The sequence below is a fragment of the Eucyclogobius newberryi genome, unplaced genomic scaffold (assembly GCF_026437365.1).
Source record: "Eucyclogobius newberryi isolate DKJ021-1_F unplaced genomic scaffold, fEucNew1.0.hap1 SCAF_101, whole genome shotgun sequence".
In the NCBI taxonomy this organism is placed as follows: Eukaryota; Metazoa; Chordata; class Actinopteri; order Gobiiformes; family Gobiidae; genus Eucyclogobius; species Eucyclogobius newberryi.
In genome coordinates this window covers 307,877-315,000 of record NW_027315726.1, presented here as the reverse complement: position 1 = coordinate 315,000, position 7,124 = coordinate 307,877, and positions in this window count along the sequence as shown.

The following is a 7,124-nucleotide window of genomic DNA, read 5'->3' as shown; positions in this document are numbered from 1 at the left end:
CCTGAGCAGGCTTCAGCTGGATGATGTCGGAGCGAGAAGAACGGAGCAGAACATCTCCTGGATCAAGAGATCTTTAATGCAAAAAGATGTTTCTTATTTTCAGTGCAAAATCTTGCCTTTCTTCGTTTGAAAAGCTTTTTCCCTGAAGATTTTTCCATCGGTAAAAATGTATCAAAATCGAGACAAAAAAATATCCTTGATTCGAGTCGTTTTAACTTGTCTAAATGTGGCAGTAGGCCCTCATAACCCCTGACAGCCTATGGCCTGTGACCTGGGCCTTTAAAAGGAGGCTTCCTCACCTGCGCTGGCCCTTCTCGCCTCTGACGTCACCCTCCACCTGGAGCAGTGCAAGCGGCACGAGGACCGGAGCATTCGCTCTGATCGCCCCAAAAACACCCCAAAGTTTAGGCTTAAAGCTGATCACACCAGCGTGTTAACCAGGTTGGTTTGCGCATCGTGCGCTCACCAAACCCTGCTCAAACCTTGTATGACTCGTGCCGCACGCTCCCCAGGTTTAACGCCCCGGTAAGCTGTCTCTTCCATAGATTTATATTATTATATTATATTTATATTTATATTGCTCTAATTTAGCACCGTTTGTAGTGCGTGACGTCACGTGCAGGCTTTGTGCGCCGGGATTCCTCCCAGCCGCGGCGCGCATAGTGCACAGATTCGAGCACCGGTATGTATCTCTTTTCCTCTCTCCCTCGCTTGTTGCGCACGGTTCTGGACATCCATCTGAGAGTTAATTTCCCAAAATATTGTACATTATAGGATTGGTAACCCCGCGGGTCTCTCCTCCGACCCCAAACCCAGAACGTCTCTCCTCCGACCCCAAACCCAGAACTTCCCTCCAAGTGCCCTTGGTGGGTTTGGGCACGTTCGCACCGGCCCCTTTCTACATTGACAGACTGTAACATATCAACGTTTGGAGTTTTTGAGTGTCGGCTCTGGCCCCCAGCTGGACTGTGGGACTGTACCGGGTCCCAGGCCTGCTGCTAAGGACCAGCGCCACCTCCTGGTAGGGTAATTGGGCTAAGTGCCTGCAGGGACAATCTGGGCTGCTGTTTTATTTTACTTTTGTTATTTCGGTGAATTGTTTAAATGTGTCTACTGTTTTAGAGGTGTGAATGTGTGAATGAGAGTAGTAGTAGTTTTATTATTAAAAATACAAATGTTTCATTTATTCTGTCTTTAGATTTAATAAATGGTGAACTGTTTTCCTAACATGTGAGGCGCGTTTGATTTGCGAGGCTCTGAACATGACAATTACCATTTGCCTTCAAAGCGTCTGACAACTGCAGTTTGGAGTTCAAAGTCTGACGTGCTCTTTATGACATAATGAGAGGAGCCGGACGGCTGAAGAAACCTGCAAATCCACAGCGACGTTTAAATGCTTCAGCCTGAACGAGCAAAGAACCAGAATGCTAATCTATCAGAGTTTGGTTCATTTGGTGATGTTTGTAATTTCACTTCCTGCCACTTTTATTCAAATACGTTAATATTTAAAGTTCCAAAGACTGATTTACACCTGTTGTACATATACAGTATAGTTTTAGTCTGAAAATGCTGAAAAATGTGTAGAAAATTAAAAGAAGTGACATCACACCAGGGACACTCATACAGGAAGTGACATCACACCATGGACACTCACACAGGAAGTGACATCACACCAGGGACACTCATACAGGAAGTGACATCACACCAGGGACACTCATACAGGAAGTGACATCACACCAGGAACACTCATACAGGAAGTGACATCACACCAGGGACACTCATACAGGAAGTGACATCACACCAAGGACTCTCATACAGGAAGTGACATCACACCAGGGACTCTCATACAGGAAGTGACATCACACCAGGGACTCTCATACAGGAAGTGACATCACACCAGGGACACATACAGGAAGTGACATCACATCAAGGACTCTCATTCCAGTCTAAGTTTATGCAGAATTTACACTTTTTTTCACTCTCTAAACATTAATTCAACAAAATAAAGTCGCTCTCAAGTGAAATTAGATGAGTTTTGGCCCAGTGTTTGCTGGGTAATTTCCACGTGTGATGTCATCGATTACAAACAGGAAGTGACGTTATAAACCTTAAAAATGTGCTTTTCAAAACGTATAAATCTGAACCGCATTTTAGTTCATCGAGTCGTCCGACCTGTAGGGGGCGCTTCAAACTGTCGAGTAAATATAATTTGTCCCTGAACGCTACACCGCCCCTGGTGGTACGAAGGGCCCACTGCAGTTTGAGCATTTGTTTTGTTTCCAGGCGTCTTTTGGTTTAGTCATTATTAGCTCTGTTTTATTCACGGTTTGGTTTCACCTGGTTTGAATCCGGTGCTTCTCACATTTATACGTTTAATCTGACGAGTGCCACATGTGAGAGCCACTGACAGAGGGATGACTTTGTGCTTGTAGAGCTCATTCACCGACCTCGAGAAAACCACGCCCCCTTGTCATACGTTGCCGCCCCCTTGTCATACGTTGCCGCCCCCTTTATCATACGTTGCCGCCCCCTTGTCAAACGTTGCCGCCCCCTTGTCATACGTTGCCGCCCCCTTGTCATACGTTGCCGCCCCCTTGTCATACGTTGCCGCCCTTTATCATACGTTGCCGCCCTTTATCATACGTTGCCGCCCTTTATCATACGTTGCCGCCCCCTTTATCATACGTTGCCGCCCCCTTGTCATACGTTGCCGCCCCCTTTATCATACGTTGCCGCCCCCTTTATCATACGTTGCCGCCCCCTTTATCATACGTTGCCGCCCTTTATCATACGTTGCCGCCCCCTTTATCATACGTTGCCGCCCCCTTTATCATACGTTGCCGCCCCCTTTATCATACGTTGCCGCCCCCTTTATCATACGTTGCCGCCCCCTTGTCATACGTTGCCGCCCTTTATCATACGTTGCCGCCCCCTTTATCATACGTTGCCGCCCCCTTTATCATACGTTGCCGCCCCCTTTATCATACGTTGCCGTCCCCTTGTCTGTCACTTGTTACATTCCTTTGCACTGATGGAACGTGGAAAGTGATCTCAAAGGTAAATGATGGAGCCCCCAGAGCTTTCAGATTCCACAAACTCCTTGGATGAGCTACACAGAGGTCAATATTTAGAAAAGCTGCAATCAATCAGCTCAGATCCATATGTTATGCTAAATCTCACCGACTCTTCCAGATATCTCGCCCACTGGTCCCATGGTTCACAAGTCCAGATTTTGTACAAAGGTTCTACGCCTGAATAAAACTGATGTTAATTCTACATCGTGCGCGGAACACGATAGACTTATATATCCGGAGCTCCAGTGCAGGCGGCGGTGATGAGCCTGCACGGGGCTGAACAGCTGCAAGATCCCTGCGCCGTGCGAGTGAGTGGCAATTTCAATTAAACTACAAACAGTAACTTCACAGATATAAAATGACAACAACATAGTCTGAACGTTTTATCGCAGCGTCCATCGCGCTCTTCTTTCCGGGTTTCACTTATCTCCGTTTATCTTCCTGCGCACAACTGCCGCGCATACTTTCACCATTTTGATTATAGTAAAGCGTGCAATGTCGTTCATCAGGTTTGGAGCCTCTTCGAACTGTGTTTGGTTGTAAATTGTAGCAGACAGACGGCGGTGTTGAATGGGCTCGTAGTGGTCAACACCATCAGCTGGACGGACAAGATGGCGAAACAAGCCTGTGGCGCTCGTGTGACGTCACGTGAATGAGCTCCATACCTGCCATTTTAAACTTATTTTCAACCGTTTCTTCACAAATTGCCTCCGCGAATACGTACATTCTCTGGAGGAAAGTGACATAAGTTGCGGCGGTTCTATCTTTCTGCGGCGCGGCTTTTTCACACGGACCGTTATCATCACCACTGTTATTATCTTTATTTATAAGTTATTATATAAGGAGAAAGAGAAGCAAACGAGGAGTAAAAACGACGGCGAGAAACAGCGAGAGCCGCAAGACAAGTGCGTTCTAGTCCGTCCTAAACCCGGGTCTTAGCGGCGCAGAGCCGCGCGGAGCCCAAATGGAGGGTTAGCGAGCGCGGATCGGATGTGAACCAGGCGAAAATCGCCGCGCCGAAGCTAAACAAACAGTGCAGGGATTAAGCGCGACATCCTACAAGCGCCCAACGTGGTGATTAAGGAGTTTACGGCGGTCTGGTCATGTCTGCCACGTAAAGAGTCGCCGCCGTCGCCGCGGGAGACGTGTTCCGAACGCTCTCGCCTGCTTCATGAGCGTCGCAGAAGGATCGCGGAGATGATGAAGATTATAAACGTTTTTGAACCTTCTCGAAGACAGTTTGGTTCGCACGTTCTCCCGCTTCACTTTCAGAACGCTTCGCTCCACCTCGTGACGTCGCCGTGGTGATCTGCTGCGTTTAACGATGCAGCGTTGAAGGACGGGTCAAATGCAGAGGACACGTTTCCCCGACGGGACAACAAAGCGTCTCTGAATCGCAAATCGCCTCCATTACAACTGTGTGTTTGAATTAGTACGTCAAGACAAGCTAGCTTTTGTTTATTCCCGGTGGTAATTCCGTCTGCTGCCAGCAGATGGAGCGAACTTCTGAGAGAAAGTCAAGCTACTAAACGTACACAAAAACAAAACAAGCCAAAGAACCAAAGATAAATGTGGCATAATATATATATATATATATATATATATATATATATATATATATATAAATAAAACAGAATTAAATAAAAAATAAAAATAATAAATACATAAGAATAATAAAAATAATAGTGACGGGGTTGCACATCTGAACCCAGTGCGGCTGCGATGCTCCAGCTGCAGACTCGCGTCTACACCCGAGCGCGTGCGGATCACAAACTACACCCGAGCGGATCACAAACTAAACCCGAGCGTATGCGGGTCACAAACTACACCCGAGCGGGTCACAAACTACACCCAAGTGGATCACAAACTAAACCCGAGCGTATGTGGGTCACAAACTACACCTGAGCGGATCACAAACTACACCAGAGCGTGTGCGGGTCACAAACTACACCCGAGTGGGTCACAAACTACACCCGAGCTGGTCACAAACTACACCCGAGCGGGTCACAAACTACACCCGAGCGTGTGCGGGTCACAAACTACACCCGAGCGTGTGCGGGTCACAAACTACACCCGAGCGGGTCACAAACTACACCCAAGTGGATCACAAACTACACCTGAGCGGATCACAAACTACACCAGCGCGTGTGCGGGTCACAAACTACACCCGAGTGGGTCACAAACTACACCCGAGCTGGTCACAAACTACACCCGAGCGGGTCACAAACTACACCCGAGCGGGTCACAAACTACACCCGAGCGTGTGCGGGTCACAAACTACACCCGAGCGGGTCACAAACTACACCCGAGCGGGTCACAAACTACACCCGAGCGGATCACAAACTACACCGAGCGGGTCACAAACTACACCCGAGCGGATCACAAAGACGTCACTCGGAGTTTCCCACAGCCGGAGGTTTTCCGTCTGAAAGAACAGAATGTGTCTCCAAAGCAAAACAGCAGAGAATCGAGGTCTGAGCGGACAAATAGTGAGCGTGTCTTTTGTTGCGGCGGCTCCAGAGACGCCAGTGGAAATGTCCAACATCAGGACGAGGAGAAGCCGGAAAATCCCCGTCTTTTGTTTAGGGAAATGAAATGAAACTCAAACCTCCAGGAACAGATTGTTTTGTCTGAACTCAAACTTTGACCTGTCGACTTAAAGTACAGATACTTACTGTGCTTAAAGTACAGATACTTACTGTGCTTAAAGTACAGATACTTCAAACTTCGTCCGCGCCTTCGCCTTCGTCCGCGCCTTCGCCCGCGCCTTTGCCCGCGCCTTCGCCCGCGCCTTCGCCCGCGCCTTCGCCCGCGCCTTCGTCCGCGCCTTCGCCTTCGCCCGCGCCTTCGCCCGCGCCTTCGTCCGCGCCTTCGCCCGCGCCTTCGCCCGCGCCTTCGTCCGCGCCTTCGTCCGCGCCTTCGCCTTCGTCCGCGCCTTCGCCCGCGCCTTCGCCCGCGCCTTCGCCCGCGCCTTCGCCCGCGCCTTCGCCCGCGCCTTCGTCCGCGCCTTCGTCCGCGCCTTCGCCTTCGTCCGCGCCTTCGCCTTCGTCCGCGCCTTCGCCCGCGCCTTCGCCCGCGCCTTCGTCCGCGCCTTCGTCCGCGCCTTCGCCCGCGCCTTCGTCCGCGCCTTCGTCCGCGCCTTCGCCCGCGCCTTCGTCCGCGCCTTCGTCCGCGCCTTCGTCCGCGCCTTCGCCCGCGCCTTCGTCCGCGCCTTCGTCCGCGCCCGCGCCTTCGCCCGCGCCTTCGACCGCGCCTTCGTCTGCTCGTATTTCACTTTTTCCCACGACTCAGTTGGAATGCTGCACATTCCTGGGCGAATACCTGGAGCCGGTGCATATTTGGCGTAATCTGCCGCTTCGCTCTGTTTCCTGCTAAAATTAGACGAACCTTGTGATTTGAACAAAGACATAACAACAATTACAGTGTGAATGCCGAGCGAGAGCCGCTTCCGCCGGCCCCGGGGCCCGGACGACGGAGCGGTTGGAACATCGCTCTGGAACATCGCACACAGACGCTGGAGCTGTATGCAGGGGCAGTGTGTTAGCATGTTATGTGTGTTAGCATGTTAGCGTGTTAGTATGTTAGCATGTTAGCGTGTTAGCGTGTTAGCATGTTAGCGTGTTAGCATGTTAGCGTGTTGTGTAGCTTCAGATCCGTGCACACATTCATAGGTGAAAACGAGGCAGTATTTGGTTAAAAGGGAACGATGGACATTTTGAGGATTCAAAATCTTCTTTTCTCTGAGGATTTTTCTGGAAAGTTCCACAAAAAAAGCATCAAACTTCACACAAAGTGACAAAGAATCTGATCAATATAAAAGTCTTCTTCTTGAGCCGAGTGTGACGTCCTCTGTAAACACTCAGGTTTTTACATGATGGAACATTTGATTAAATATCTTTCTCTTTATACAAATAAACTTTGTTTACATATTTCATGAATGACAAAACACAGGAAAATATAATATTGATTATTTATTAATAAAATATACATCACATTTACAGCCAAAGTCAAAGGTTCAGACACTTAATCACAGCATGTTAAAGCTTTAAA